We start from the raw sequence: 21748 nt of genomic DNA, 5'->3' as shown, positions 1-21748 counted from the left end.
AGTGCCCTGACTGGGAATCGAACCAGGACTCTTTGCTTCACAGTCCAGTGCTCAATCCATTGAGCCACACCAGCCAGGGCCCTTTTTTTTTTTTTTTTTTAATGCTCCCACTAACAGATTTTTGGCTGCTGGGAAACACTTCAAGTTTTTTCTGGGGTCTGTTTGCTATCACCCCAATAATGTTTGAAAGTGCTTTGCTTTCTGGTAATAATGAGTAATTCTAGGCTCATCTTGTGCATTCCCAGACCCAGGCTTAGAATCAGTCTTTACTCCAAGACCCTGGTTCCTTTTTGTGGGAAATGGTTTGTAGTATCCACACTGTGAGGAGTCTAAGAGCTGCCCTGTTCTTAGGCTGGTGATTATTATGCTTAAAAAAAAAAAAAAAAAAAAAAGGGGGGGGGCGGGGAACAGAAGAGTAAATGCAACTTTAAAAAGATAATATACATCATTAGTTTCCATTGACATTTTCAATTACATTTAGGATAATAGTGTTTTTTACTTAATTTTTTTATGTATCTCTTTTTTACACTGAAAACTTTGTATCTTTACAAATATAATAATACCTATATCTTTCCTAAACATGTTTGATGAGGACAGTTTAGGGTTTCTTTGTCATTTCAGTCACTTGAAATACAAATAATCCTCATTTTGCAGAGTAGTGCAGGACCATGAAAAGGACAAAGCAGTTGTAAAACAGTTTTAATAATCAATGGGAAAAATTATGTTTTTCCCATGTCCTTACCAAATTGTTGTCAAACTCTAGAAACTTCTATGTTACCAATCTATAGGCTTATAGAGAAATAACATGCTGTATAAGACACACAAGTAACAAATTATATATAACATAATTATCAGTTTATAGGGAAATAAACAAAAATAATAAAACTAGCATGTATATAGTGTGCTGTAATTTAAAACATCAGACACATTAAGAAATAAAGGATTTTATTTACGTGTTAATAAAATCTGTGTAAGAGTTCTTTGAACACGGGCCTCTTCCTTATTATCACATAACGTGACACAAAGCAAATGTCTTTTCTACACCTTGGCAAGCTGCTGTGCTCCTTTCTGCGTACAGACCAACTTCCCACATTTTACCCTTTGCTCTTCCGGTGTGGCACAATTATCTACGACAGCTCCTGAGTCGCTGCAGTTCGTGCACTGTGCACACACCACTTCCTCTTGGCACGTCATCCTTGCATCACAATGGCCTGCTTCATTTAATCGGAGTTCACCTCCACTGCACTCCTCTGGCCGCACGTTCCCATTCGGCTGGTTCGTCTCTAATGTCACTTACGCTCTATTAGAAGTTCACTTTCCAGCATTGTCCCTTTTTGTTTCTTCCCCGCACTTTTGTCTTTGTGGGCCAATTCTCTTGTCTCATGAGCCATTTATGTGATATGTCACATGGCTTTTTCACTGGGAAGAAAGGAGACAACACAACTATGCTTTGCTACCTCTGCATGAACTGAATTGACCATGACCAATCACCAACAGGCTTTTTAAAAGATTTTATTTATTTTTAGAAAGAGAGGAAGGAAAGGAGAAAGAGAGGGAGAGAAACATCAATGTGTGCTTGCCTCTCGTGCGCTCCCCACGGGGGACCTGGCTTGCATCCAGGCATGTGCCCTGACTGGGAATCAAACCGGTGATCCCCTGATTCGCAGCTCGTGCTCAATCCACTGAGCTACACCAGCCAGGGCACCAATAGGCTTTAAAAGAAGTGACATGAGTGCTGACTGATCATGATGCCATCTGTTATTTATATATTGATTTCTGGAGTAATGAGCTAGCCACAAAGTTTGTACTTAATGAAATTGCTGTGCTGACTGAAATTTGAACCTTTGTGTTGTGGAACTAGTGTTGTTTAAACCATGATATTAACTTAAGTTTATGGGTATGAGAATTGTGCAAAGCAAGGACTGACTGTAATTCCTCTCAGTAAATATAAACAACCACTTGAGAAAGTATTATTCATTTGTTCATTATAGTTTCTAATTTTTTTTAAGAATTTATTTTTATTATTTATATATTTATTGATTATGCTATTACAGTTTTCCCCCCTTTATCCCCCACCCTGTACCCCCAACCCTCCAGCATTCTCTGCTCCCTTAGTTCATGTCCATGGGTTGTACATATAAATTCTTTGAGTCCTGTTTTCTATACCATTTTTATCTCTCCCCATCTATTTTATGCCTACCAATTATGCTTCTTATACCCTGTACCTTTCCCCCCCTTATCCCTCCTTTCCCCCTCCCCTCTGAAATCCCTCCATGTGATGTCCATTTCTCTGATTCTGTTCTTGTTCTGACTGTTTGCTTACTTTTTTGTTGTTGTTTATCTTTTCTTTTAGGTTCGTTTGTTGATAGTTGTGAGTTTGTCATCATTTAGATTTTATTTATTTTTACAGAAAGGGGAAGGGAGGGAGAAAAAGTGGGAGAGAAACATTGATGTGCAAAAGAAACATAGATCAACTGCCTCTCACATATGCCCAACTGGAGACCTGGCCCAAAATCTAGGCATGTGCCCTGACAAGGAATTGACCCAGTGACTTTTCGGTTTGCAGAAGGATGCCCAACCCACTGAGACACACTAAGTCAAAGTGTAGCGTTCAATTTTTAAGGACCCCCTCCCTCTGTTTTGATTCAACTGTCTTATAATTATTTATAATATTTAATGATTCCAAAGTGAGCCACAAATCAAGGTATATTCAGCAAAATCTAGCTTCTCTTTTTGTGACCCCCCCTATCAATTTTTGGTTTATTCTCTTGTTACTTATTCTTTTAATATTAGCAAATACATACACATTTTCATATTCTTCTTTCCTTACTAAGTAAAAGGTAGCATAATTACACACTATTCTGCATCTTATTTTTTTAATATTATTTCTTAGATATCACACAATGGTAGACAAGTTCTCATTTCCTTTTATACGTATACAATGCTCCATTGTGCTGAAGTACCAGCATCTTTTAAAACTAACTCCCTGTTGCTATTTGGACTCTTTCCAGTCTTTTGCTATTCCATACAGTCCATAATGAATAAACCTGCAGATATCCTTTTCTTATTTTTGCCAGTGTATGTTGGGGATAAATTCCTAGAAGTAAATTAGCTGGTTCAAAGGGTAAATGCAAATGTAATTTTGCTACCTCCTACTGTCAGATGCCCCTCCGAGGAATACACCACCTTTCATTCCTACCAGCTGTGTTTGAGTATAGTGCTTTTCCCCTTACAGTCTTATCAAGAAAACATGTTGGCAAATTTTTGATTTGTCCACCCTGATAGACAAGATATGACAGCTTAGTATACTAGTTTTCATTTGTATCTTTTCTTACACATGATTGACCATCTTTTTATATTATAGGGATATTTTTTTAGTGTAACTGCTTAGACAGGTATAATATTTTAAAATAATAAAGTTCTCAATTTAAAATAAACTTTTTTGTCCTGACTGGTGTAGCTCAATGGATCGATTGCAGGCCTCCAAACCAAAGGGTCGTGGGTTCATTTCCCAGGCAGGGCACATGCCTGGGTTGCAGGTCAGATCCCCAGTAGAGGGGCGCACAAGAAGCAACCACACGTTGATGTTTCTCTCCCTCTCCCTTCCCCTCTCTCTAAAAATAACTAAAATCTTTTAAAAAATAAGATTAAAATTAACTTTTCACTAAGAAAAAAAAACTGTTAAACACACTTTAAAAAAAAATCTGAGTAATTTAAATACCCTCCCAACCACAATTAGGCTTTTCTCTTATCAGTTCATCTAATCTAGGCATGTTTGAGAGTTTGGGTGCTCCAGGTCCTGCCTGGTGAGTGCTAACAGGGCAGGACACAGGGTTGTGGGGATGAATGCTAAGTGTTTAGCAGGGGTCCCAGTAGTTTCAAGAGCACTGGAGTTGAGAGTACCTGAGGTAAACTTTCAATAAGGAGTTCATTAGGTTAAAAGAGATAGTTCCTTAAGCTTTAGAGATGGTCTAAGCAAAGAATTGGTCTAAGCAAAGATTTGGAAATGGTCACAACAAAACAAGTCTGCCTTTTTTATTTAATAAAAAAGAAAGAAAAAAGGCAGTCAGTGATGAGGGTTACAGGTGCCATAGAAGTAGGATAAGAAAAGTAGAGACAGATAAAGCCAAAAACTTAAACTACAGCTGTAATGAAAACCTGCAGTTAGGTACCTCTAATCAAACCTAGTTCTCCACACTGATCACAAAGTATGGCCAACACCAAGATCCCAGAAAGGCGTCTTGACCAAGGACAAGGACATACATCCTCTCTCATACACGAGCAAAGTCAGGATTAAACGGAGAAACGAACAGGCTTATAATGAAACCTTACACTATGCACTTTACTAAACAGATTCTGTCATGATACAAAAGTGAAATGTAACCTATCACCCATGAGACGTCATTAAAAAAAATAATTCTAGATTCTTTGATCAAAGAAAGAAGTAAATACACATCTAAACAAAAACCCCAATACAACTAAACCACTTCACAGCTTAGGACTCATTAAACCCGCCAGCAGTCCTTTACCTTTTCCTTCACACCCACAGCTGAGGTTGTGAGTGAGAGTCCACACAACGCAGGGCAGAGTCCACCGCTCATTCGTCTTGTACCCCCATGGCACCATGTGCAGCAGGCTCTCGATAAATACTTGGTATATAAAAGAATGAAAACACACTCCCATAGCCGCATGCCCAGACTTATCCATGGGAGATCATTCTCCCAAATTATAACTTAGGGCAACTCCCTAGCTAACATTTCAAATAAATTCAACAAACACTTCTTGTACCCAGTGTGTGCCAGAGGCAGGCACTATTGTTGGCACTGGCATGAAAGATGAGTAGTACACAGGCCTTAACAGCCTGAGGGGACCCAGTCTTGTGCAAGAAGCACAAATCATAAAAGACCATGAAAAAATGCCATGGTACAGATAAAATGATGTACAAACGCAGGGGAAGGGACAGGAATTACGTAGGGAATGAGGGGGGAAAGTGAGGTGGGAGAATCCACAACAATGCAGTTCCAGCTCCCTCCTCCCAAGCACACACGCTCACACTCACTCTAAGATGACATTTGAAAATGAGAGGCGTGACCAAGTCACCTCCCTGCAAAGCACCCTTCATGGGTCCGCAACGGGTCACAGTTTATCTCCACACTACACAACATCTACAACCACCACCAGCCGCACTTAGTGGGCACCTGCTGTGAGCTGGCCACTGCTCTGAACACTTTGTAAGTTTTAATTTATGTAATTTATTTGTGATGTTAAGTTCACCTTTCACTGCGGTCCTCTGGCTGCACATGCCCACAGTTGGCTATTTTGTCTGTAACTTCAATAACCTGATGAGGGTGGTGCTGTCATCATCTCAGTTTCACAAGGGAGAAAACTGAGGCCCTAAGAGGTCTTCTCGATGTTGATGCTGTTGTTATTTTGATTTTTTTAAAAGAAAACTCTGTCCTAGATATTGGGCACCAGAACTCAAGAGGCTGAGAAAAGAGCCCAGTTCTGGCTCCAGAAACCCCATGTGACCGCCTACCTCTCAGACTCATTTCCTACCTGGCGACTCATTGCAGTGTAACACTTAAGTAACACCAAACTCCTTTAAATTCTCTGAGCACAACTCAAATTGCTTTAAACCTCCATGTTTCTGCCTGGAAAGCCCTTCGGCCACCCCTAACGGAACCCTTCCACTGCAGTGCAGTGAAACCTGTGTGCCCCTCCCACTACCAACGCTGTCACGGCCTGTGCCACTACGACTGCCACGCTGTGTGCTGATGCTCATTTGTATTTGCACGTCTACACATAGGTCTCCTGTACTCCCCCCATGATAATTAACCTTTGTAGTAATCCTTTACTACTGTATAATCACTTGTTTGAAGGTCTTTTTTTTAAATGTCAATTCCTCAGAAAAGCCCTCCTTTGTTTGTTTTAAATCTAAAATTGATTTTCCTCACCTCCCAAGTAACTTGCTTTCTCGGATCAAAGAGTTTTGCTTTTCTCCCACATAGTACTTCTCCCAGATCAATTTTAAAATTTGGTGCCTCTTCTCACCCACAAGAGTATGTCATTCATGGGAGCAGGAAGTATAACTGTCCATTTTGTCATTGTGTTTTCAACACCTAAACCTAGTATATACATGGGAGTGTTAATAACCATTCGCACACCTGCCTCCTTGTACTATTAGCTCCATAAAAAAGCTCTTTATAAAAAATATATTTTTGAGAGAGAAATTGATTTGTTGTTCCACTTATTTATGCATTCATTACGCATTCATTACTTAGCTATTGCATGTGCCCTGGCCAGGGATCAAACCGGCAACGTTGACATATCAGGAAGACACTCTAACCAACTGAGCTACCCAGCCAGGAAGAAAAAAAAAAAAAAAGACTGTCTTAATGTGTTTTATATCCCCAACACACAGTGCATGGGAAGACCTCAACAAATGTTTGTGGAATTGCAACCAACTGAAGGTTAAGGTGGGAATAAATGGGATTTCCCCAGGAAAACAAACTAGTGCGAAGGCCACTGCAGACATGGGACCAATACAGTCAGAAGCACAGTCCTGAAGACATGGCCTCAAGGGGGAAAGTGAAACTTGTGCTGTACTACAGGGCATCCGAGAGAAGTCGGCAACAGCTAAGGAAGTGAGTGCACACGAGGCTGCAAAGACCCTTGCAATATTTTCTTTAGGAACCAATGATCCAGCAGAGTTTTGTAAGCAGCTGTGGTTTTGGAAGGCCATCCTATAGAACAGAGGAGGATGCAGGAGGCGGCAGTTAGCTCGAGGTACAGGGAACTAGAACCTGTTGTGAAAACACAGGCAGCATGTCAACAGCATTCAGAAGACCAAAGCCAGAGTGCTAAGAACCTGAGACCAGACGGCGGGCGGCCAGACAGCGGGCAACCGCCTGACGGCTCGTTTTCTGCAGCGTGACCCCGAGCACCGCTAGTAGCCAAAATTCTTTTCTGAATTTAACTCATGTGACCAAAGCATCATGTCCAGCTTTTTAAGGGGATATTAAATGCTTTCCTGTGGTTTCACATACTAGCCTTTAAGATATTTTCTATGAAAACTGTTAATTAGAAGAAATATCATCCTTTCAAGAAATCACAAGTCAGTTAATTCTTGATGGCATTTCCTGTCTAATATCTTCATCTGCACTTAAAATCTTAGAAGCAACTTGACAGTAACCAAAATGATAATGGTGGAATAGGCACAAGAAGGAGAATGTATTTAATATATGTCACTGCAGTCACTCAAAATCAAAAGTTTAAGTAAGAAAAAGTCTAAAAAGACAAATTGAATTCTGCCATGGCACTGGTTCAAACAAAATGGTGGACCCCCAAAACCCCAAAAGAGAGTGAGAAAGAACCAGATTAACCATGGTCCTCACAAGAAAGATCTTGTTCAGGACATATCACTGCCTTCTACGATCCTGTAACACTCCACTGACATGTCCATTAGAGCATTTAGCACACGGTTTCATAATTTATCTGTGTCTATCTCCCTGATTAAATACAGGGGCCCCTGTCTGTAATGTACCACTAGACTTAGTAAATGTTCAGTAAGTACTCACTGACTGAATAAAAACAACTCTCAAAAATGAGGGCTTTCTGCCCTGGCTGGTGTGGCTCAGTGGGTTGAGCACCAGCCTGCAAACCAAACAGTAGTTGGTTCTATTCCGAGTCAGGGCACATGCCTGGGTTGCAGGCCGGATCCCCAGTAGGGGGTGCATGAGAGGATGTTTCTCTCCCTCTCTTTCTCCCTCCCTTTCTCTAAAAACAAATAAATATATATATCTTTTAAATGAGGGCTTTCGTAATAACTTTCTTAGTCATCATTCTGATTCTAGAAAACAAAGCTCAGCAAGTTTGTCATTTGGATACTTCCTTTCTCTTTACCAAATAAATCTGCTACCAGAAATAAGTTAAAAGGTAAGTTTCTATACTAGTCTAAAATACTTGCATTGAAAGTTTTTGGTCACACCATAACTTGTATATTATTTCCCTTTCTGCTTACTATAAAAGTATGGTAATTTAAGAAAAAAAAATCAGGGAGCTTTTGAGGCAGAATTGGGTAGGCCAACGTAAAATTCAGTACAAACTACCAAGCAATTCTGCAGATTATTTCTACAGCCCAATACATCACACTCTCACCCCGCCCCTTCCAAGAAGCTGCCGCAACGAGGTGTGATGGGCCTGGGACCCAACCTAACTGGTCTCCCCATTTCCATCCAGTCTCTGCCAGCTCTACAGTTTGCTGCCAAATTAACCTCCCTAGAGTACAGCCTGTGATCCACAGGACCCAAATGAAATCATCATTGTCCCCCGCCCTCCACGCCTGCGAGCAGCAGCGCGCATTCCTTCAAGGCGATTTCGACACCGAGACCAGAAGCCTCAGGGGTGTCTTCGACGCCTCCTCCACCCCACTGTGTACACGCTGGAGATGCTCTGTTCCCAGTTTGCATCTGTGGTTTTCCTCTCCCCATTTGCCCTGCTTTTACTCCCTCTCCTAGGGCTACTGGCCATGCACTAGATCAGCTATGACCAATAGAAATATAATGGTGGATATAATGTAATTTTTTTTTTAATTTGCTGGTAAACACATTAAAAAGAAACCAGTAGAAATTGACCGGCAGGGTAGCTCAGTCAATTAGAGCATCGTCCCAATACACCGAGGCTGTGCGTCCCTCAGTCGGGGCACTTACAAAAATCACCGATGAATGCACAAACAAGTGGAACAACAAATCAGTCTCTCTCCCTCTCTCTCCCCCTACCCTTCCCTTTCCCTCTCTCCCTCCTTCCCTCCCTAAGCCCTCTCTAAAATAAATAAAAATGTTAAAAAGCTTTTGAAAAAGCCAGTGCAATTCATTCTAACAATCTTATTTAAAACCAATATATCCAAAAAGTGTCTTCATTGTTTAACTTGTAATCAACATAAAGTCACTGATTAGATACTTTACACTTTTCTCCAGACAACGTCTTGGAAATCGGTGTGCACCGAACTCTTTCAGCACATCTCAAATCAGACCAGCCCCATTTCGAGTGCTCAACAGCCACATGTGACCAGTGGCTAGTGCGCCAAACTGCAGCAACAGTTCAGGCTTCGATGGAATGGCCCCACTCCACTCACTGCCTCTCTGCTTCTCTCCCTCTGAAAATGCTTTAAACCAGCTGCACTAGACCACCCTCTGCATCCATTCCCATCCACGTCACCCTTCTGCCTGCCCCTGAAGCACGAAGTGCCTCTTCTGCTCCTCTCCAAACTCCAGGCTTTGCACACGGCCAACACTTAAGCTACTGATGAACTTTTTAATTGACCAGCCTTATGACAGACAAGTATACTCTTTAAAAAAATTATTATTATTATTTATTTATTTATTTTTTAGAGAGAGGGAAAGCAAAGGAGAAAGAGAGGGAGAGAAACACCAATGTGAGGAAGAAACATCAATGTGAGGAAGAAACTGGTGGCCTCTCTTATGGGCCCCAACTGGGAACCAAACCCAGGCATGTGCCCGGACTGGAAATTGAACTAGCGACCTCTCGCCCTGTTGGACAGAGCCCAACCAACCAATCCACGATCCACACAATCAGGGTGACAAGTATACCTTAATGTCAACACACGGCCAAGGTACAGGTGGTTCCAAGGTGAGCTAAACACTGTTTAATGCCTGCAGGCAACACAAGAACTGAGTGTGTGGTGCGCCCCAACCCCATCATGGAACAAGTGACACTTACGTGCTGACCCAGAATTTTAGAAAATGTCACAGATCAGAAATATCATCTGCATGTAAGAGAAGAACTGAGGCCTGACCTCTTGGACATTCTCTACATATTGTAGTCCACATTCATAATAATTCATCAGAGGTCTAGTTATTAAAAGTAACATGCTATAATGTAAAAAATGGAAATTTCAAGATTAGATACCATTTTTTGCACAACAGAGCAAGCAATGAAGTGACAACCAGGAAATTCAATTGAACGTGGTTTTTGCAATAACACCTCATGCTCCTGTACCAAACCTTTGACTTCTGTTTGCGAAATGAAAGGGAAGAATTGTCCCTGCAGGGACAATTTCCCCTGAACTGCTTTTGCTCCTGTCCACCACAGTGTGAACTCCACTAAGCCTCTCAGGTGACGCTGTTAAAAGGACATTCAGATAACACCACTCCCCTGGTCAAAACCCTCTAATGGCTTTCCAAATCACTCTAAAAACTTTCTAACAGCCTGCAAGGCCCCCCATAATCTGGCCTCCCATTAGCTCTCAGATGTCATCCCAATCATTCTCCCCTCATCATTGCTCCAGCCTCACTGGCTGCCTAGGTGTTTTTCTAAAGTATATAGCGCATGCTGCCTCAGGCATGTGCCTTTTTATTGAAAAACAGAATAAAGAATCATTCCTACAGTTTTTCAAATATTGTAAGAAATGTTATTTTAATATCTTTGCACCCCACCCCCCTCCCCACCGTGCCCCCCCCCCACCCTACCCAGTAATCCATCTGGTTTATACTTCCTTCAGGTCTCAGTTCAAAGACAAATGTATTAGACAGGCATTTCCTGATGACTAGAAATAAAATAGTATACCTTTCCCTCATATACTTAACACTGTTTAACTCTACCTGCCCTGCTCCATATATAACCCTGACCTGTTACAGTTTTCATCTCTTCCCCTGCACTGGACAGAAGCTCCAGGAAAGGAGGGTCTTATTGGATTTTTTTTCCTGCTATATCCTCACTGCATAGAGCAATGTCTGAAATGCCACAGGAACACAAATGTTTGTTGAATGAGTAAGTGAATGAGCAATGTTTTAATTTTATTAAAAAGCAGAATAAAGAATCATTCCTACAGTTTTTCAAATATTGTAAGAAATGTTATTTTAATATCTTAAATCTATGATATTAATGCATGTGCATCATGAAAAAAATTATGCTTCAGTGTATACATTCTAAAAATAAAACCCTACTAAACATCTCCTCAAATAATTCTATTTCCAAAATTAATTGTGCAATGGTTGATCAGTAAATGTCTTTCAGAGCCATTTTATGCTTGTTTAGACAGATATAGCTCCATATTCCTACCCATAAAAATAGGAAATACCTTTTATTCTATTGTGATTTGTACATAATATTATGCCATATCATGTATGTAGATACATACAGAATTATCTTAGGCTTTTTAATAGCAACTTAATTTTCTATTTTGTAGGTATATCTGATGTAGAATCTGATCCCCCATTGGTATACTGATTCAAGTGTCTTTCATTTGAAAAGACCAAAAACAAAACAAACAAAAAACTCTCAGGCCCAATAATTCACTCTCTGGCCAAGACATCAGGATCTCACTCACCCACCATGAGCTAGAGTTAAAATCAACGTGGGTCCATGAAGGAACCAAGAGGCTTCCACGTGGAAGGTACCATGTGAGGCCTGAGACGAATGAACACCGTGGTCTGCTGCCCCCACCAAACGGCCCCTTTGCGCTCTCTCTCTTCACAATTCAGCAAGCATTTATAAAACTCTAGATGAGTCTGGGGCCCACTGTGCCATTTTCTGCTTCTCCTGCTCTTGTTTCCCCTTTGGAAACCAGGATTAGCACAACCTAGCGCTAACCCCCACACAGACTTACGAAGAGTACCTCCTATCTGTTCTTTACCCACGTGTTATGCGAAAGATGTCCTCAAAGGGTACCCTCAGGCCTGTGGCAGGCTTTATTTCCGGAGCTGCCCTCATGATTTATACGGCCATTTATCCCCCTCTTCTGTCCCCAGCAGTGATCCCAAAACAGGATAATGCTCATAAATCTTTTCCCTCAGCTTATTGCCACCCACCAACCAGCCTATTTTAACAAGAGTTGCCAGTGCCCCTAACGTAAGCCCCCTATGTAAGATCACAGAAGTGTTGTGGCTGAGGTCTTTGCCCGCCACAATAAGGCAGTCAAATGGCATACTTCTGCCACTGTGAGTGAACAAGCGTTGACGTATTTTTTAAAAACCCTAAATCCAGAGAGATAAAAATCAGGCAAGTCACTAAGAGAACATAACAATTTCTTACTTTTTGAAAAGAATTTATTTATTTTAGAGAGAGGGGAAGGTAGGGAGAAACAGAGGGAGAGAATCATCAACCAGATCCTCTCGCACATTCTCCTACAGGGAACCAGATCTGCAACTCAGGCATGTGTCTTGACTGGGAATCCAATTGGCAACCTTTGGCTTTGTGAGATGACACTCAACCAACTGAGTCACATTGACCATGGCCATAACCATTTCTTAATGGTAGAAGCCAATTCTCCTCTGTCTTTAAGTTATTTAATTACACCCTGGCCAGGTAGATCAGTTGGTTTGAGCATTGTCTTGATGCACCAAGGTTGTGGGTTCAATCCTCAGTCAGGGTACAGACAAGAATCAACCCTGGAATTTATAATTAAGTGGAACAACCAATCAATGTTTCTCCCCCCCCCCCACATTCCTGATGGATTCCAGCTCTTTCTCTATAATCAATAAATTTAAAAAAACAAAAAATAGTAAATATTTTTTAGAAGATTTTATTTATCTCAGAGAGAGGCGAAGGGAGGGAAAAAGAGAAGGAAACGTCAAAGTTGCCCTCTCACTGGGCAACTGGAAAAAGTGAGAGAAACATCAATCAGTTGCCTCTCACTGGTCCCCAACCAGAACAAGGGACATGGTGGGAAACCCAGGCATGTATCCGGACACAGAACTGAACTGTGACCTTTCGGTTCCCAGGTCAGCACTCAGTCCACTGAGCCACCCCAGCCAGGGTGCAAACATTTTCTTGAAAAGTTACTTAGTTTATTTATCCATCGAATGTGTGAATATCTGAAGTCCAGGTACAGTGCTAGCCTTTGGAGAAACAAAGGTGGCAGCTCTTAATCAGCTGTCCCATGACAGACTCTTGTGAGGAAAATAGACACAAAAGCAACTTAAGAAAATAAGTGTCACAATAAACGATGCCGTCTTTGAGGAACAGACAATTACTGCCTAAGAGTGCGAGGGAAGCGGCACAGCAGAGGTGACAACACCAGGCACTGAAGGCCCCCGAAGCTCTGAACCACTCTTCTCTTGGCCCCCGAGACAGCGCTCTGCTGGTTTGCCCTGGCAGCTCCTTCTCAGTGTCCTTGAGCCTTCTTGCTACTTAAGTTTCCTCTTTCTAGCATTCTCATCTTCTTACTCTCCTAGGGAAATGCCATGTACAACTGTGACTTAATTTCTACTGAATAAATGTGTTTCTTAAGCCCACACCATCCTCACTGAGCTCTATTCTTAGGTAACCGATTGCCCACTTACACCGCCACTTGCAAGGATTCCCAGAGGTATCACAAACCGAAATTCTCCTCAAAGTACCTGTAACACCTTCAGACTTCCCCACCTGACAACAGTCTCTCCCAGTCACGAAGCCAAGTGATGAAGAGTTGTCTGTTACCCTTCTCTTTTACACATTCTTTACATCCAACCTACCTACTATTTTCCTAGAAATTTCACTATTATCTACCTACTATCTACCTAGAAATTTTCACCATTTCTCCAAAATTATCCAGAAGCCATTTGGTACCTTCCAGCTCTCCCATGGATTACTTAATAGCCCCCCAACTGGTTTCTCTGCTCCCACTCCTGCCCACTATAGTCCATTCTCCATCTGACAGATGACCTTCTAAACTCATGTCAATCACTACCCTTCTTAAAATTCTTTCATGGCTTCCCATTCCCACCAGATCATTTCTTTGCCTGGTGCTCTATGCCCCAGAGCTATGCCTAAGTTCATTCAGTTCCTCAAAAGGGCCTATGTTTGTTTGTTTTGTTTTTAAAGATTTTATTTATTTATTTTTAGAGGGGAACAGGAGGACAGAGGGGAAGGGAAGTAGAGAGGGAGAAAAACATCAACACGTGGTTGCCTCTCATGCACCCCCTGCTGGGAACTGGCCTGCAACCCAGGTATGTGCCCTGACTGGGAATTGAACTGCAACCCTTTGGTTCACAGGTCTACACTCAATCCACTGAGCTACAACCAGCCAGGTTTTGTTTGTTTTCTTAGCCCAAATCTTCACAAGTATGTTTCCTTTTACCTGGAATACATTTTTTTTTCTTCTCTGCATCCCACCACACAACTTTTTCCATTGATTAGCTCTTAAATGTACATTAATTTTTTGCTTAGCCACCTCTCCCTCCAAGAAGTCTTCCCTGATTATTCTCCAAATCTGTATCTCAATGCCCTTCCCATATTCTCCTGTTACGCTCTGCACTCCTCTGACAGATGAAAGAATGAATGAATGAAGCAGAGATGGGTAGAGTTGGGAGGAAGGCACAGCATATGCAAAGGCATGGTACTTGAAAGACAAAAGGCTGAAAATGAAATTGTGGAAACTTCTGTACAGCTAGTGATGAGGGTTGGTGGAAGGGCCAGAACTGAGAGATGACACTTGAGAAATGGCTGAGGCCCAGAGGAGGAAGGGTTTGAATGACACATTAAGGGAATCCAACTCTGAATTGTAGGTGATGGGGAACCCTGGAAGTTTCTAAAGGAGAGAGCAAAATGAACACAGAGAAACACCCTCCCCTAATGACAGAAGTTGTTACCTCAGGGAGGTGTGGAGGCTATAGCACACTCACCTGGAGCAGTATTTAAAAAATACCATACTTAACTCCCTGATTCTAAGGGTGTTTTGAAGAGAAACGACAAAATTTTCTCCATAGAAATAATTACCCTCTAATTTTTCAAATTGGAAGTTTTAATGTATCTTATCTCTGTAAGGAGAGAAATCTTGCATCAGTGTGAAAAAGTCATCTAGATGGGTAAGGAAGAGACAGGTGCAAAGAACTGAGCAATGACAGACACACACTGAGGAAAGAGGTCAGGCTTGGGGAAAGGATGTCATATACAATACCTATGAGCTGAAATCAGCATATCTTGAAGGGTCAACCAGCAGACTGCGTGAACAATATAACTTAAGGATTCAAAAATGCCCAAGAATCTCATAATGATACCAAGTATCAAAGTTTCCTTTCTATGAGTCAAAACGCAGTGCCTATCTTCAAAAAACAGGCAACATTCCTGCTTTTCTGGCTATGCTGCTCTCCTAGATACAGGCTTAGAATGGTAAATGGAAGCAAAACCTCCCCGCTGCATGGCCTATGCCCTCCAATGCCTCCTCTTTTGCTCGTGGGCTGGTGAGAGAAAAAGCTTAGCAAGTATGTGTGTGGAACCTAAACATTAACCCAAGTCTAAAATTCTGGCTAAAACAGACAAAAGAAGCCACTGGGAGATGACATTGACAAATTACCCTATAAAGTGAAATACAGGTGATTTTTAACCACCGTTGGCTATATATCTTGCTGTACTTAAAAGCCATTTGTTTTTAAAAGGTCAAGGAAGACAAACAGATAGGAGTAAATCACTCTTGACACAATTCTGAAGACTTTATATGCAGGCCCTAAAATGTAGTTTTTAACAGTTGAGTCAACAGTAATCACTTCAACTGTTACAGGCTTTCACAGAAACACTAAGGTAGCCAATGAATAACAGAACAAGAACCCTGGGTTGTTTTTCCAAGAAAGAGAAGATAAATACCCATTAGAACCATCATCCATCCTGCATCTCTCCATGACAATAACAGCTGCAGCAGCAAACCCTATTGTCCATTAATCCCTGGTTATTGGTAAAGCGCAAAGATGATGCTGAGGGATTAAACAGCCTCTGGTATGAAAAAAAGCCTAAACTTAAATTTATGTATAAAGTAAATACTGACACTGAGGGAAATAAGCACTAGAGGTTGTATCAATCTAGGTCTCATCAGGGGGAGAGAAACCACACAATAATGTGAACAAGGTGTTTAATATAAAAGCATTAACTGATGATAGAGGAATAAAGACATGAAAACTTAAAGAGCACCCTAAGGTAAGAGAAAGTACTCAAGAGAGGACAAACTTTGGAGAGGGGTGCCTCCCCCAAACCGAGGTTGGGATGTTACTGACAAGGATATGGCTGCAGCTCACTGATGCAAAGAAGTTCACTGGGACTGGTCTGTGCTAGCTGGTCGGCAGGAAACATCCTCTCAGGTACAAGCAAGCCGAAGCTGATGGATGGCAGGTGCACAGAGGGAGGTGGGTGCTTCTCTGTCTGTCGGCATGAGGCCTGTGCCAGTGTCTGCACTGACAGAACCAAGGCAAGGCCTGCAAAATGCCAAGTGACTTCATGCTCTGGGGCACCTGGCTGGAGCACAGCACTTCTGCATGGACGGACGGACAAACACACACACACACACTCAGTGCATGCTTCCCATGTACAGCAGGAATAAGAAAAAGCAGCAAACACAACCAGAAGGAGAATTTCCCTGACTCAAGCAATGTCCCTCTAGCACGGCCTACTGACCAACTTCAACATTGTACTCACTACAAAGAAGAAAGAAATGCTTTGAGTCCATTACAGCAGAGCAGGTGCTGAAGGGTAAGTTTAGAAAAGACAGGAATTATCTGAAACTTGGCAGATGTAAAGGCAAAGATGGGAGTACATAAAATAAAAATTAATTTCTTGAGTGATAAGAGTTTTAAAAGAGGCAGCATTTTGGGAGACCAGGGGCAAACTGCGCATCCAGCAGCCAGTGGGAGATTGGCGCTCCCTGTGGACCTCCAGAGGCCGACTGGACTCACAGACTCATTGGCTGCCATTCCCGCTGCCAAGCACTGGATTAAAAAAAAAAAACCAACCCCGACCATGAAAGATCCAAGTGCAGCAGTACTAGCCCAAAAATCATCAATGCAGACACAACTATGAAAGGCCATTCTCACAGAGATGACAATCCATTTACAGAGTATATGTGGATGGAAGAAGAAGAGGAATTCAAGAGACAAGATGAAGAGGAGTTACAGGAAGAAGAGTTTATTGAGTGCTATTTCATAGAAATGTTGAAGAGGAAGAAAACATGACTGGTTTACTCCAGCTCAAGATCTCCCACAAACTATGGACCAAATCCAAGACCAATTTAATGACCTTGATATCAGTGACAGGTCCTCTCTCAATGATCTCGTGGTCAAGAGTAATCTGAATCCAAATGCAAAGGAGTCTGTTCCTGAAGTGAATACTAAAGTCTGAGGAGACACCTCTTTTAGTGGATGTAGCACAATTTCCACACTGTGAAGGCAGTATTACGAAACTTAATTATAAAAGCTCTCTCTTGTCACTGTGCTACGCTTATGCACTGTCAAAGTTTTGGTAGTCTTGAATACTTAATAAGAGTGGTGAGACCGTTATTTTGGTAGATCCTTGAAGGATGAGTAAGATTTTGACAGACTCAGGGAGGAAGAGGGGCTGGGAGAGTGAAAGAAAATTCATCCCAGGTTGACAGGACAGTTTTATCAATTCTGGGATCTTGGGCAAATCTTTTAACTTCTTATAGCCTGTCTACCTTATAAGACCCCTGTGAGATTAAAATGGCAACAGTAGATGGTGAATAATGCTTTGAAAAAAGTTTAAAGCATTAGATGAAAACTACGTGACGGTCATACCTTCACACAGTGGAGATGCAACCCCCATGAGCAGCAGTCAGCACTTCAAGTCCATTGGCCAGAATGCAGCTCTAGTGTGAGAGCCTGAGACTCACCTACAGTCCCTTCTCTCTCCATCCTCTGCCTGGCATCCTGGCCAACACCTGTGATGACAGGAAGGCTCTCTACAAGTCTTGGTGAATGAATGCGTGAATCTTGGATTGCCACAAAAAGAGAAGACCCTCTGTTTAAAGTCAAACTAACCTAAAGGAAATACATGATTTCTTATTAACTTATAAGGGTAAAAAGTATTAGTTAAATATCTACTTTCTCTACACATAATTAGCCACACTTATCTTGAGGCGTACCCTAAACTTAATGTAATAGGAAAAAGAAATTAATAAGGATTTTTATTGAAAAATGAATGTATAGTGTCACCCACCCAAACTCTTAATAATATAAATTCCATAATAACAAGCAAAACTCAGCACAGTTGCCTGAGTTCACAGTCAGCAGGAACATTTTTTTTTAAAGATTTTATTTATTTATTTTTTTAGAGAGAGGGGAAGGGAAAAACAGAGCAAGTGAAACATCAGTGTATGGTTGCCTCTCACACACCCCACACTGGGGACCTGGCCTGCAACCCAGGCATGTGTCCTGGGAATTGAATCGGCGACCTTTCTGTTTGCAGGCCAGTACTCAGTCCGCTGAGCCACACCAGCCAGGGTAGGGACATTTGATCAGTTTGCACACTGCCAGATCCTACCACAGACCAGGTCTCAGGGCACAGAAGGCTACACTACTACTGCTCCACAGAGCCCCAACTTTTAAACCGCTTACTAGAGGCTTTAGGAACACCACAGATTTCAAATTCTCCAGGCCCTGAACACTAAAACTGTCAAAGGCATGTCAACAGAAAGGGAAGAAAATACAGGGTGGAGCTAAAGTAGATTTAGAGTTGCTTGTATGGAAAACAATACAACAATAAATAATACAAGAATAAACTCTGTTTCACATACTCACAACTGTAAACCTACTTCTGTATTTATTAAATTTCAACTCAGTGTGGGCACTCACCTGGGTCTTTAAAAATTCATTATCTCATGTAATTCTTATTTTTCTTATTTTCAGATAAAGGAAGTAGAGTTTGGAGAGGTTAAGTAAATTGCCAGCATTACACAACCCAGTGGGACTAGAATTCCAGCCAACTCTTTCTCTGAACATAGGCTTCCTCTCCAGGTGAAAGTTTAATGGCAGTGTCTCAGAGAGCCTGTAAGGGCAGTTCTGCTCACCTGAGTCACTACTGGAGGTTGAGGACATGAGGAGGGAATGGAAAAGTAAGAATGATATTAAGAACTGTCCCAGATATTCTTGTATCTCACTCCAGTCATCGTCTTTGATCTCAACTCTTCAGTCTTTTGTAAGCTGAGGAACACATATTTTAAAATGTTCTTTTCAGACAAGATACATTCTCTGCTTTCTGCCTTATCTGAAAATTGATGCCTCCATTCTTAAATTAAGGACGATTCCATATCTTGGTCATCAAGTGCTCACTGGAGGAAAGTCAGTCTCTGCCGGATGCTGAAAGATAATCTAAAACGAGAAGCGCTGCAACTCTAACAGTCGAGAGCTTGATTTATTGGCAGGGCCACCGCCTGACGTCTGTGCGATGCTCTCCAGACTCCCAAGTGCTCTCTGGGAGGGCACACGTTGCCTCGCCACAAGGGTAAAATCAGCTCTGAAGGAGGCACACTGGGGAGACTCTAACTTACCTCAGGGTGGGCGCCACTGCCATCCCTCAAATTTTTAACTAAATTAATCTTTTCCTTTCATCAGCTGTTAGTCTCACCATCCACCTCCCGTCCTTACTTGTCCCCACCCCACCTTCCACACCCCAGTGTGGAGGTATCCCCTTTGTTCCGACACTAGAATGCATGCATGTTTCCCTGACCACTGCAGATTGCTAAGGCCATCTCCCGGGAACAAGCTTCTACCTAATATTCCTTTATGACATCAGAAAAGAACAGTCAACTCAGGCTCTCTGGTCCAAACCTCAGGGTTTCCAACCAGAGATCAGAATGTACTTCCCTGCCACCAGCTTCTGCCAGGACAATGTGGGACAGGCATTAAGGAATTGGGTTTGGTGACAGAAAGAAGGTGGTCTGAATATGTGCCACCATTGAGTCACTTAACTTTTTCTTTTTTCATCTGTAAAATACAAGCCTCATAGGAAGCTGTGAAGTGGAAATAAAATCATACCTATCATACTTATTAGCACAAAATCTAGTCACTATGGCAGTATTAGCTGCCACTGGCATCTGAACTCACAAAAGCAGTGTCAACCAGCAGTGCCTCCCATATTCTCATCATTCTCACCACGGGGCAGGACGGCCTGAAACGCTCCCTTACCTGTATCAGAGAGCACCTCAGCCACAGGACAGTGGCTCTCTGCCCCCTCATTCCCCGGGACAGGCTCCCCTCCAGCTGTGACCTCTGCTCCTTTCTCAAATCTCATAACTTGTTTGGAAGATACACCCAAAAAGTGCTTTTACCAAACATTTGGAAAGTCAGTAAACACATTAGACTTCTTCAGTGCCCAACGCCTTACTAGTTACACTCAGGTTACAAAGGGCAGCTTCTGACCTCCGGTTGTTTAAAATCTGTTTAGGACTTGGATTGACAGCAACCACGAAGCCATGTGAAAAAAAACAGCGAGCTACGAGCCACGCTTGCTAAAGAGCTGGGTACACAAGGAAGGGAGTTGACTGAAGTGGACCTTCAATTGCAGGGTGGAATTTGGAGAGTGCTTTCTAAAGCTTGGTTCCATAAAACGCTAGATTATTAGTGTTAATAATAGTGTTAACACTATTGTTTTCAATTAAACATGAAATGTTAAATACTGTAAGCAGTGTTGCTTTCAACATAAACATTGAACATAAAGTGTCCAAATACTGTAATTTTTTTGTTAAAGGTTTTGGGCATATGCAAAGCCCTGTACTACACAAATAAGTATTAATTTAAAACTTCAAGTGTAAACTTATAAATAGCCTTTGGACTTCTTTACAAAGTTCTAAGAATTTACTTAAAAACTGACCTCTTTCTGCACTACACATTAAGGAAGTCTTCCTCTTATCGTTGGGTGAGGAAGGAGCAGAGTGGTCTAAGCCCTCAGTCTTCCCAGAGAAACAGGGTTCAGAAATCCTGCCCATTCCAGCACAACACAGCTGAAGCCAGAGCACTTCAAACCTCAACTCTTAAGGATACCGGCGGGGCTGCCTGGGCAGAGTGCATTGATCCCCAGTTTGCATCCGGATAAACCCAGGGTAGCAGTGGCCGCCTCTTGATAACCATAACAAAGGTCTTCTCCACTGTAAGGAGTCAAAATTCAAACGAAGAGCAGCCCCACTCACTACTAGTAAACCCTGTTTTCTTTTCATTAAAAAAAAAATTTAGAGGTCATCCCGCAGCTTTGTTTACAAGTAATGAGTCCCGAAGCCCCCATTTATCACCCCTGGAGATGCTTTCACACTTTGATGTGAAAAGAGTCAGGGCTCATCATGCTCTCAATGACCCCAACGGCGGTCCTTTCATTTGCCAAAGAAAGCCCTGGTCCCCAGTCAGAGCAAACTGTCAGAAAAATAATCCATTGCCTTTCCTTCCAATGATGTAACCAAGATGGGGGAGAAAAGCTGGCTTTTAGACAGGTTTCCAGCAAGGGTTCCCAGGACACCGCACCCCCCCCCCCCCCCCCGGCATCTCCGCCTTCGCCAGCTCTTTTTGCCCTAAATGCCCCTTACCTAAATCCCACTGTTCATGAAGCACAGCCTTCTCATTTCAAACCATCGCATCAGAAAGCGTGTGTGCTCTCTCTCCCCTCCCTCCCCTTTAAGCTTTCCTAGAAAGTGCAAGTGGCCAAACGTTACTTGCACTTTATTGTGTAGGTGTGTCAGTCCCTTAGGGCAACTCTCCAAGGCCGGGAGTGCACCAGCCCCCTAACTGGGTCATAACAGACATGACCACTCCAATAAAAGTCACCATTCAGCCACATTCCCCATTTTACCAGTTTCTCACATTAAAAGGAATTGAATATTAAGGAAGCTTTCAAGGAAGGATGATTTAAAGATTTTTGATGTATCTAAAAAACATGGTGGTAGTCAAAGAAAATGAAGGTGCACAGCAAGAGTAGAAAATTTTTCCAAGTAAATGTTAGAAATCCGAATATTACATATTTTAAAAAGTACACAGCTCACACGTGC

General features: G+C 42.1%; 1 protein-coding gene and 1 pseudogene across 3 annotated transcripts in view; one reads left to right on the top strand and one right to left on the bottom strand.

The window, feature by feature from the left end:
* Positions 1–21748, bottom strand: part of AFF1 (ALF transcription elongation factor 1) — a 199198-nt gene that overhangs the window by 154885 nt on the left and 22565 nt on the right. The window lies entirely within an intron of this gene.
* Positions 16723–17100, top strand: LOC119039616 (polyadenylate-binding protein-interacting protein 2-like; annotated as a pseudogene).

This window comes from Artibeus jamaicensis, unplaced genomic scaffold (assembly GCF_021234435.1).
Source record: "Artibeus jamaicensis isolate MK-2021 breed Jamaican fruit bat unplaced genomic scaffold, CSHL_Jam_final contig_452, whole genome shotgun sequence".
NCBI classification, from domain to species: Eukaryota; Metazoa; Chordata; class Mammalia; order Chiroptera; family Phyllostomidae; genus Artibeus; species Artibeus jamaicensis.
Note: the sequence above shows the minus strand (reverse complement) of the source record. Positions and strands in the feature narration are given on the sequence as shown.